Raw genomic sequence first — 12,941 nt, 5'->3', positions numbered from 1 at the left:
TGCACTTTCGTTCCTGATGAAACAGGAACTGGAGGAACCATTTCTGATGCTCTATATGAGCTGGAGGATCTTGAAAAAAAAAAATAAATATGTGGAGAGTGGAACACGCGGCTCATCCTTTTTTGATTTGTTTTCATGGCTCATGTCTGGTCCATGGTGGACTTTACTGTTAAAGCTCATGACACCGATTCTGATTGTTTTGGTTCTGTTCTGTCTTTTTACGGGTTGCATTATTCCTTGCCTACGAAGTATGTTGTTTAAAACAGTTAACACAACTGTTGTTAGTTATCAGCTAGCACAGGCATCCTATGAGACAAATGAAAATGACTTGTTTCGAGGTTCTGACGATTTTCTGAACAATGATGATGTTCTGTAATCAATAAACAGATTAATTCATTTGCTGAATGATTCCTACACCGAAAATGTGAAAACAAGTGGTGTTAGAGATGAGAAACCTGCATTTTATTTATTTTGCTCTTTCTTTCTTTTGTTTTTGTTCATTTCTTTTATTCATTATATTAATTTAGTCATTGTGTAATTTCTATGTTTAGACTAGGAAAAAAAAAAAAAAAACATTCTTGCATTTATTGGTTCTATTTTATTTCTTTTCTTTTCTATGCTTGGCTTTTGAATAGGGTTTATACACATGGTAAAATGATAAAAAGGGGGGAATGATAGAGATTTTTTGGTATTATCATTTTGTTGTTACTTTAGTTCATATTCAGTCTAATGTTCGAGCAGATTAAAATGTTCTCTTCTTTAGTGTGTGTATTAACTGACCTGGGGGTCACAGTTGCCTGTTCATCTTCAGGTGAAACAGTTTGACCAAGATTTGAACCGGGCTCAGGCCGTAAATCAGATATCGCATCTGGAACTGGGTTGCTAGTTGTTTAGGTAAATTGTTTTACGACCTTTGCTGTTTTTCCTCTGCTGTCTATCCTGCCTATCCTCCCTCTTTGAAGTTTGATAATAAAAGACAAGCTCTGCCCAAAGATTGGCAGAACGCTCTGTGAACAGCTCTGAGAAGCAGTTGACAGAGTCTTCTCCTTTTGCTGCAGAAGCTTTGTCATAAAATTCATATACGTTGTCTGTGGTTCTTTTATGTAGGTTCTAGGAAAATACCTATCATCTACTGTGCAAGAAATATCTGAGCAGATAATTCTGGAGCAGTTTTTAAGAATGGTTAATCCAGAGTTGGAGATCTGGATACGTGAGCGTGACCCGAAGACGGCAAAAGAAGCAGCTGCTCTTGCAGAGGTCTTCACATCAGCCAGGAAGGGGAGCAAGAACATTTATTTTGGCCGAGAGACTCACTATGCCCAATCAAGTAAATCCACTGGGGGTGAACAGGGCTCTGGTCAAAGTCAGGCTAGAAATGTTTCTAGTTCAAAGCAGTTCCCTTCCCAAAGACCCCCCAATGTTAAAAAGTCATATTTCAAGTCTTCAGTCCAAGATATTAGATGTTACAACTGTAATGGTTTTGATCATACACAACATTTCTGCCCTGCCCTTAAATCAAAGCCATCACTTTTGTGTTCTGTTCCAAGACCAGCTATGGATGCCGTAGAAAAGAAAGTGTGCACTGTTTCTGTTCTAGTTAATGGGCAGAAAGAAGAAGCTTTGCTCGACTCTGGATGTTTCCAATCTCTAGTGCATGCTAGCTTAATCTCAGCAGAAAAACTAAGTGGGGTGGGGGTTAAAATAAGTTGTGTACATGGAGATGAACATGTCTACCGTACTGCTGAGGTGTATTTGACAGTGGGAGGTCAAACATACCTGGTACAGGTGGCTGTAGTTCCCTCTTTACCATACTCAGTTATACTTGGTAATGATATCCCCACTCTCTTTGACCTTATTCACCAGTCAGACTATGAATCCCAAGTGCTTACCAACAGAGATGCCCAGGATTCATGTCCTAAAACTGATATATCAATGAAACTTTGTAATGTAGTCACAAGACCCCAAAGTTCAAAAACTGTGTTAGAAGAGTTGCTCTTTTTGGGGGAGTCTATAGAAGCAGAACTGGGAAGAACTAAAAAGTCAAAAGCTCAGAAAAGAAGAGAGAAGTTTAAAGGCTCAGGTGACGAAGAGACAGCCAGTTGTCTAAGCAAAATAACTTGTTTGAGATTGACATTCCCTCAGATTTAGGTGCACTCCAGAGAGATGATTCTACTCTTAAACCTTGGTTTGAGAAGGTAACTGGGGTGGAGGGAACTCATCAGAGCCGGTTAGACTTCCGTGAAGATGCAGTTTACATTATTAAAGGAGATATTTTGTATCAGAAGAAGGGTCAGTGTGAAGCATTAGCCCTTCCACAACAGTTCAGACACAAAGTTATGGAGCTGGGTCACTCAATTCCATGGGCAGGTCATATGGCTTTTTATAAGACACTGAGTAGAATCAGCAGCCGTTTTGTCTGGCCGGGAATGTATACCCAGATTTCTAAATTTTGTAGTTCCTGTGAAAAATGTCAGTTGACTTCAGGCAAAGGAGTAGCACGAGCCCAGCTACAACCACCGCCAATTATTGAGACCCCTTTTGAAAGGGTAGGCATGGATATTGTGGGCCCATTAGAAAGGAGCTCTACAGGTCACCGTTACATATTTGTGATATATGACTATGCTACACGGTACCCTGAAGCTTTTCCTCTCAGATCCATTAAAACCCGACATGTTGCTAACTGTCTCCTGCAGCTTTTCTCTAGAGTAGCAATACCAAGAGAAATTCTCACAGATTGTGGGACAAACTTTTGTCTAAACTATTGCAGCAGGTTTACAAATTATTAGGGATTAAGGGACTTAAGACCACCCCTTACCACCCCCAAACGGACGGGCTAGTGGAAAGATATAATCAGACACTCAAAAATATGCTGCGCAAGTTTGTCTCTGACACAGGTGCCGACTGGAACCAATGGCTGCCGTACCTGTTATTTGCTTACCAGGAGGTTCCACAAGTGTCCACAGGTTTCTCACCCTTTGAACTATTGTATGGGCGTCAAGTGAGAGGTCCGCTGGATCTACTGAAGAACTGTTGGGAAGACGCTAAGCCAGAGGGTGAAAACATTGCAGCATATGTCATCAACATGAGAGAGCGATTGCAGGAAATGGCATCTTTTGCACAGGACAACATGAAAGCGTCTCAACAACATCAAAATACGTGGTACTATCAGAAGGCCAGAGACAGAGTCTTCCTTCCAGGACAGAAGGTTCTGTTATTGCTTCCTATCAGCGATAAGAAGCTGCTGACAAAATGGCATGGACCATATGAGATCACCAAACAAGTGAGTAAAGTGGTTTATGAACTGTACATGCCAGAAAGAGCTAAGAAGCATCAGACCTTTGTTGAAAGAGTTCCACAGCCAACAAGAGCCAGTGCACCAAGAGCTATTTGTGAGAGCAGTTAAGGATGAGGAGGTGACTTGAGAAATTTTTTCCAACTGACATTTCTCATCTGTCCCCTAATGAGCAGGAAAAAAATCCAACCTCTCTTGGATCCTCAGCTCTTTCATTAAGTTCCAGGATTTACATCACTGGTTCAACATAAGATCCAGGTTAAAGAAGATGTGCCGAGTCGTCAAAAGAGCTATCGCATACCAGAGCAGTTGGTTCCAGTACTGGAAAAAGAAATAAAACTGATGTTGGATATGGGGATAATTGAAGAGTCTAGTAGTGAGTGGTGCAGCCCAATTGTGCTGGTACCAAAGAAAGATGGCTCCCTTAGATTTTACATAGACTTAAGAAATTTAAATGCGGTGTCCAATTTTAACCCGTACCCAATGCCCAGGGTTGACAACCTGCTGGAGAAAGTCAGTTCAGCAAGCTACATCACAACACTGGATCTGTGCAAAGGATACTGGCAAGTGGCTTTGGCACCAGAAGCAAGAGAGCTGACCGCCTTCAAAACTCCTTTTGGTATGTATCAGTTTAGAGTCATGCCATTTGGGCTCCAGGGTGCGCCAGCAACATTCCAACGTTTAATGGATCATGTGCTGAGAGACATTTCAGGATTTTCTGCAGCATATTTGGATGATGTTGTGGTGTATAGCCAGTCCTGAGGGGCATCTGATTCACCTACAGGAGGTGCTACACTGTATCAAATTGGCTGGATTGACTGTTAACCCAAAGAAGTGTGCTGTAGCCCAGAGGGAAGTGGAGTACTTGGGTTTTGCCATTGGGTTTGGAAAAATAAAGCCTCAAGTGGGGAAAATGGATGCAATCCAGTCCTTTCTAGTTCCGACTACAAAGAGGAAGGTGAGAGGATTTCTGGGTTTGGTGGGCTGATACCGGAAATTTATACATTCTTTTGCAGAACGATCAGCTGTACTGAACCATCTAACAAAGGGTGCAGCCCCCAACAAAGTGTGTTGGACAGAAGACTGTGATCGAGCATTCAAGGACCTCAAGCAAGCAGTATGTACTCATCCAGTTCTACACACACCAGACTTCACTAAGCCATTTATCTTGCAAACAGATGCTTCAGGAGTGGGACTTGGAGCTGTCCTTCACCAAGAGGTGGACAGTGAAGACCTGTGGTGTTTCTGAGTCGGAGGCTGCTTGATAGAGAGACAAGTTATTCAACAGTGGAAAAGGAGTGTTTGACCATGAAGTGGGCTATTGAGGCCCTCAGGTATCATCTTTTAGGATGTCACTTTATTTTAGAAACTGACCATCATGCCCTCCAATGGTTAAGACAAATGAGGGATGCCAATGCCCGCATCGCTGGATGGTACTTGTCACTGCAGCCATTTGACTTCACTGTTCAGTACAAGCCAAGGAAGTCTAATGTGGTTGCTGACTGTTTATCCAGAGTGTCAAAGGACTGAGGTACTCTTAAGAGAGGAGGGAGGAAATGTAATTAAGAGATCTTCATTACTGGGACCGTTTTACTTAAGTCACTGTACTTTGCTTTAAAAGCACTTTTTGCACTTTATTAACAAGCACTTTATTTAGCACTGCACTTTTATGGAGAGCCATTTCAGCCAAAATTAAATAAATAAATAAATGGGTGAAATAAATAAAAAATGAGTTAAATAAATCAATAAATGAAGAAAAGGAGTGAAATAAATACAAAATTAGTTAAATAATTTAGCTTTTTCACTAACCCAATTTTTCATTTATTTATTTTTCATATTATCAATTTCACTATTTCCCTTTTTTCATGTATTTTTCATTAATCTATTTTTCATTTACCCGTTTTTCATCTATTTTTCATTTAACCATTTTTTAATTTAGCTTTTTTGATAACCCAATTTTTCATTTCTTTATTTTTCATATCAATTTCTCTTTTTCATTTAACTATTTTTCATTTATCCCTTTATCCATTTACCCATTTTTCATTAATCTATTTTTCATTTAACCACTTTTCAATTTCCCTTTTTTATTAACCCAATTTTTTCCTTTATTTATTTTTCAGATTATCAATTTCTCTATTTCTCTTTTTCATTAATCTATTTTTAAATTTGTCCATATTTCATTTATCCCTTTATCTATTTACCCATTTTTCATTAATCTATGGTTGCCTGTGAAGGGAGGATAATTGTTACTCAGCAATGAGCTACTGGTGGGTAAAACTGAGCAAATATTTGTGCATTATCTGTTAGGTGTGGAGTGCTGATATTGAGTGACTCACCTGTCTTTTCTGTGTCCTCTCCAGGGTGTTTGGGCAAATTCTACCCTGGCGGTCCAGACACCATTTATAGGTTCCGGGAGAGGCCATTGAAAAGTGGGGGAAGGAAATCGTTTATGGGTTTTTGTGGTGTTTCATTTGGTGTAAGATAAAATATAAAATATTTATAAAAAGTAAATTTTAATGTTTATATTTAAAAAAATGTGGTTTATTTAAATAGGTGGAGATTTGTGAAGTGAGATCCCCCTGTGAATTGGAGGTGGTTGAGTCCAACACAGCTGAGACTATTTAAGCCTGCAGTTTCACCTGTGAAATGTTTGAGATTGAGTGCTGTGTGTTGATGCTGTGAATAAATCCACTGCTGTTTTCCACCTGAACCTGCCTCAAGTAGTCTTCCTCACTGTAAAATCCAACCGCAAAAAGCTGCCTTGTTACAACCTCCCATGAAAATATTCTTTAAACAAAATAGTCAGCAGCTGATCTGTCAAGTAGGACTCCATTATGCCCTGTTAACTGATTGTAGAAAGAATCTCTAGGGGACTCGGGTAGGTTTGACCATCTAAAGGAATATAACTAAATATGACTTTTCTCCAGAATGAACAAAGGGTTAATTTGCTGCTTTTTAAGCTTGACGTTTGCTGATTCTTTTTTTACTTTTAAGTCTGAAATTATTAGGTATGCACGTTTAAAAAAATTCCAAAGTTCACCAAATTTATATTAATTTCTACTTTTGCAGCTAAAACGTATAGTTTGTAACTAAAAAAATATATAGGACATTAAGAGCATCTACTTATTGGTAAAGCTGGTAGCAGCCTTGTTTGGGGTTTATTGAGGACCCAAGCTGGATAAAGGAACAGAAATTGAGAGAGTGAGCACAACACAACAGGGTCCAATCAGCAGAATAAATGGAAGGGGTGAGCAATGGATGATGCAGAGGTTAAACTGTGGAAATAGAAGAACATTTCTGATTGAGTTCACAGGAAAACAAGGAAGCAAAGACACTAAAACCAGGAAAGAATACAGACCGCAAACAGAGCGAGACGAGGTTAAACACAGAGAGACACGCCACATTGATCATCCATAGAAGGACAATATTAAGCTGTTGGCTTAAGAATTTGCTCAGCCGCTATCTCCCTTCAGGAAGGAGAAACGTGTATGAACAGGTTGGTCAGCATTACTTCTAAGGAGAATAGTTCTAATTCTGACAATAATCCAGAAATGAAAGAAGGAAATCCTAAAAAGCTGGTTAATGTGTTGTTTAAATTACACATATTAGACACCTTCAGAACTGAGGTTCTCTGCTAAGTCACTTGACTGATCTGTTTAGTCAAGTGACAGATCAAGTGACTGACAGTTGTTTTTTTTTCTGATGTTCTTGTCTAAACCTGACAATGACATCTTGTCAGAATTTATAAGCAGAAAGTTTATAGTCATCCAGGTTCTAATGTCTGGAAGTGTCTGTAGTTTACCTATTGGATTGAATTCATTAGGATGAAAGATGACTGAATAAAGTAGGACCTATGTGTGAAAGTGTACAATTTTAAATCAATGACATGCAAAAGATTTTATTTAGGGGTATTAAAGTAGGAGAAATGTTAGAGGCTAGGATGAGATTTGATGATATATGGAAGTAAATATGTGCCATCAGAATTTGAATAAAAAATGCATCTGAAACTTGAATGTTGTTTATTTGCGCTTACTTTTTCAATTTCAAAATTAATTCAGAATACAATTTTGACCTAAAAAAAATTCAGTGTCATTATTTGTACATGTTTGCAATTTTCATTTGTTAAACAAAATCACATTCCTATTTCAAAGTGATGAAATTTTCAATATATATATTTTTTCAGTGTTAAAAAAATTCAGCATATAAAAATATTCAACTTTTAAAAATTCAAATGCAATATTTTTAGTGTCCTAAAAATTCAACTTGCTCAAATTCGCTGTCTCAAATGGGGTATATGCCACGAGAGGTGGTGAAGTATTTCCGTTTGAATTTATGCCACATAGATTGGTTCCGGGTGTAGTATATGTGTAGTATATAGTGAGCATCAATCCGGTGCTGCGCATGGTGCAGTACCCGCTTCCACGAATAGATGACATCTTCTCATCCTTGGCTGGTGGGGAGAAGTTTTCAAAGATTGACTTGTCACAAGCCTATCTCCAGATGGAAGTAGAGGAGTCAAGCAAAAAGTTCCTAACCATCAACACTCATTAGGGACTTTACCAATACAATCGTCTTGTGTTTGGTGTTGCTTCAGCCCCAGCCATCTGGCAAAGGGCTATGGATCAGGTGCTCCAGGACATACCTGGAACACAGTTCTACCTGGATGATATTATCATAACAGGAAAAGATGATGATGATCACTTCCAAAACCTGAGCAAAGTACTCACCAGGCTGAATGAGTATGGCCTACGGGCAAAGAGAGAGAAATGTGAGTTTTTCAAAAGTGAAATCTCATACTGCGGACATGTCATTGACAAGCACGGCTTGCACAAGTCACAAGACAAAATTGAGGCAGTGCTGAAAGCAACTAAACCTGAAAATGTGTCACAACTCGGATCGTATCTGGGTCTCGTCAACTATTACCACAAGTTTCTGCCAAACCTTGCCTCAGTGCTGTATCCACTAAATGCGCTGCTACAGACAGGAGTGGAATGGCATTGGTCAGAAAAATGTGAAAAGGCATTCACAGAAACAAAGAGACTAATAACATCTGACGAGCTACTTGCCCACTATGATCCATCCAGACCCATCCGTCTAGCATGTGACGCGTCCCCGTACGGCATCGGCGCAGTCCTGTCGCACACAATGGATAATGGACTTGAACGCCCAATTGCATTTGCTTCAAGGTCTCTGTCAAGTGCCGAACGCAATTATGCACAGATAGACAGGGAGGCCCTTAGCCTAGTATGGGGCATCAAAAAGTTCCACCATTACCGCTATGGCCGAAGGTTTACCTTAGTGACTGATCATCAGCCCCTAGTATCAATATTCAATGGCTTAAAAATAATATCGACACGAGTTCTTGGTAGCTTCCGTTTTTTAACATAGCTAAGATGGCTTCTCATTCGCAGCTTCTGATTCGGGAAATGGTTAAAGGGCAATTCCGCCTGGTATTTCACTAACTTTGAGGGCGTTTGATGTGCTGTAATTTAAAAACTTAAATGCAATGAGTCTAAAAGCCTAGGTTAGATATTCCACACTGTTTCCAGGATATTTTAAACACTATTTTTTAATTGAGCACATGAACTAAAATAAGACTTGTTTTATTTTTCAAGTAAACCAAACTGTTGCCATGGTGAAGCCTATGCCAGACACATCACTTATTGCACCATCTACAACAGGGGTGCTCAATACGTCGATCGCGATCGACCGGTCGATCGCGGAAAGGTTTTGAGTCGATCTCGGCAGGTGACAAACTGAACGCCGCCAGGACGCTGAGTCCAGCACTTCCTCCTCTGCAGGCTTATCAAACATATTCACTAAAATCCTAAACGTTTGTAGCTTCATTAAAAAAGAATAATTATAAAAAGTCAACGAAACATGTTAAAATTAATTATCTCAGTAATTTTGCAGAATTGCGCAACAAGGTGTTGCGCAATTCAGAGCGTTTCGGTTCCTTAACAAAAAAAAGAAAAAGGAAAAAAGCGACTCAAAGACCAACTGAGAGTAGAGCAGGAGTTTAAATTAGCTACTCAACCAGTGCTGTGTTCATGATAGGCTTATTAATAATCGAGAAATAAATATCAAGTCTGGAAACCTGATATGTAACGGACTGAATGTCATGTTTTTAATATAATCTTTGCTCAGCTTAAGCGCAGGTGGTTGCCACGGCAACGGGTGTGCTTAAAGGACAAAAAGAGAGCGAGGGGGAGGGGGTGGATAAAGAGGGTAGGAGTGGGCTAGAGTTGATAGTCTTTTCGGGTTGTTTTACCTTTGTTTACCTTTGCTGTGGCTCACCACACCTGCTGTAGTTTCTGAACGTTCAATAAACGACACACTTGGACTGATTACCTGGTTCGTTTGTGAGCATAAGTCACAACATCAAATAGGACAAATATATTTCATTAAGTTTTAACAAATTCTACCACAATAAATAATTATCCATCCATCTTCTTTCACCCTTGTCCCTCAGTGGGGTCGGGAGGTGCTGGTGCCTATCTCCAGCTAGCGTGCCAGGTGAGAGGTGGGGTCACCTGGACAGGTCGCCAGTCTGTCGCAGGGCAACCCAGAGACACACAGGACACACAACCATGCACACACACACTCACACCTAGGGGCAATTTAGACAGACCAATTAACATGACAGTCATGTTTTTGGACTGTGGGAGGAAACCGGAGTACCCGGATAGAACCCACGCATGCACAGGGAGAACATGGAGACTCCATGCAGAAAGACCGGGGCCGGGAATCGAACCCAGAACCTTCTTGCTGCAAGGCAACAGCTCTACCAACCGCGCCACTGTGCAGCCCCGATAAATAATTATGTGAAATTAAATTAATTATATCCCGACTTCAGAAGATTTGCCTTTGCCTTTACTGGGCTCTTTGGTTCCTCCTATCAGTCTGTATTTTCTCATACTGAGATCATCAAACCAAATTTCAGATCTACCATGACTGACTGATACCTGCTGGTGTCAGGTTTGCAACCAGCTTCTGACTGAGAAACCAGTAAGCTGCTCCCAGTGTCAGAATCTCACTGAGGAAGGAACTGCATTAGGTTTTCTGTCACTTTATTATTTCTGCTATAACTGATGTATATTCACATATAAAATAAGTCAATAGAGTTTAATTTGCTATTTTTATGTCTTTGTGTCATGAGGTAGATCTCAGGCGGCTGGTGAGAGAAAAAGTAGATCTTGGTCTCAAAAAGTTTGGGCACCCCTGATCTACAAGAAACTTTGGGAATTGCAAGTGACGGCGTCCTTCACATTCTTGAGGTAAGACATTTATGATACTGATTCATCATTACACTGATTAGTCCCTTAAACGTGGTTTGTTTTGTGATTGTTTTTCTGTCTGTGCTCCAATTAGCAGATGACCCAACAACTTCAAACAAGATCACTTTTCAGCTCTGCGGTGATCGTGAAACCAACTTTCTACTGGCCATTGGAGCCAGGCCTGCCCTGATCTTCTGAAAGGAGGACATCATAGCTACTACACCTTTCAGCATGTGTGTCTGTGGCCACTCCTCTCTGTGCTGCTGACAGATGTCTTGAGAACGCCGTCCGTAACTGAGGCAAGACTTCCACATATAAAAGGCTATGGCATATTGGAAGAAGTTCATTGCGGAGGAAGCTCCTATTGTTGACATCTAATCCCAAGATTTTTTATTTCTTTGGACAATTTGGTTTGCTTGACTCTTAGGGCATCTTATGAGTGCTCACGTAGGTACGGTGAAAATGAAAAGTCTGGCCCATAGCTACGTATGGTGTCCAGGGATAGATAAACAGATTGAGGACATCACCAAAACCTGCCCAGGATGCCTGAGCGTTCAAAACGCACCACCACAGGCTCCCCTACACCCGTGGGAATGGCCGTCTGCACCCTGGCAGAGAGTGCACATTGATTTTGCTGGTCCGTTCATGAACTCTATGTTTCTCTTAGCTGTGGATGCTCACTCTAAATGGCCAGAAGTAGTCCCAATGAAATCAACAACATCAGAAAAGACTATCTCTGTCCTGAGAACCATCTTCGCCAGGAATGGCCTGCCTGAGCAAATTGTGAGTGACAATGCCCCACAGTATACTTCTGAAGAATTCCAAGACTTCATGAAAAAGAATGGTATCAAGCATTTCAAGTCAGCACCTCACCATCCGGCAACAAACGGGTTAGCAGAACGGTTCGTACAAACATTCAAAAAGTCCACGAAGACATCTCTCTTCAACAAAAAATTGACAATTTCCTCTTGGTGTACCGCAATTCTGTCTATGCAACAACTAATCAGACACCTGCAATGCTGTTTATGAACAGACAGCTCAGATCTCGCATTGACCTTCTAAAGCCAAACCTGAGGAGAGAAGTGCAGAACAAACAGTTCAGCAGCTTTTTGGGTGAACCGCCAAGGAGCTTCGATGTGGGACAGCAGGTCCTGGCACGTGACTACCGAGGAGAAAAGTGGACGACTGGAAAGATAACCACTAGGAGCGGCCCCCTGATGTATGAGGTGGACACTGGAGAGCATACCTGGAGACGTCATGTGGATCAGCTGTTGAATGCTCAACCAAAGACACCGGAGCAACCAACACGTCCACCTGATCCTGAGACCAACTCTGAACAAAGTACAGTAACACCTACAGTTGCAGAGGAAGTGCCCCCCACCGAGAGCACTCCACAGGTTCCTAGGCATAACCCTGAACGACTCAGGGCACCCCCGAAAAGATTTGGATTTATGAGTTTCTCTTATGGGACTTTTGGACTAAAAAAAAAAAAAATGTTTCAATATTTGTCAACTGAGTGACAAATTGTGTTTAATGCTTTGGTAATGTTATGTGTTGTTTTAGTTACGTGGCATTGATCTAAAAGGGGAGGAGTGTAGAATATAAAGCGGATCTATTTACTTCAGCGGAAACACTCCCCTAGCTACTGAGTTACCTAGAGCAGCGTTTTTCAACCTTTTTTGAGCCAAGGTACATTATTTTAATTGAAAAAATCCCGAGGCACACCACCAACCAAAAATGTAAACAAAGATACTCTGTAGCCGCCTATATTACATATATAGTCATTCTTATCAAAGTCCCTTGAATAGGAATCAAATAAACACAAAAATGCATTTTTATCACATTTTACATTTCTTATTTCAAATTGCACTTAACACGTCCACTTCAAAAATACACCTGAACAGTGAAACACTGGTGTTAAATTTAAAGAAGTTGTAGAAAACTTCAAACTGTTTTACAAACTAATCCACAAGCATTATTATAGCCAGAATACATAATTCTTATTCTGAAAGAAGCAATAATATTTGGGAAACATTTCACTTCATATTCACTGTTACAATATGAAGAGTTGCATGTACAAAATGTCAATATCTGTATATTTTACCCACCTGGTGTGAAACCTGAGCATGTTTGGATGAAAACAGCTGATTTTCTGGCAGAAATTGAAGAAAGACAAAGCTCTTCCTCCACAGCTCTCAGTCTCTCTCTGGTTTTAGTTTTTATAGTAGTCAGACTAGAGAAGCTCATTTCACACAGATATGTTGTGGGAAATGGACTCATGTTCTTTACAACCCAACTACTGCTGAGCTTCTCTGTCTTTTCCATCACTGTCTTGCTAGATACGATGCTCTCACCGCTACCTGTAACATTCA

This window comes from Poecilia reticulata, chromosome 2, assembly GCF_904066995.2.
Source record: "Poecilia reticulata chromosome 2, P_reticulata-male-v2, whole genome shotgun sequence".
NCBI lineage: Eukaryota > Metazoa > Chordata > Actinopteri > Cyprinodontiformes > Poeciliidae > Poecilia > Poecilia reticulata.
This window is presented reverse-complemented; position numbering follows the sequence as displayed.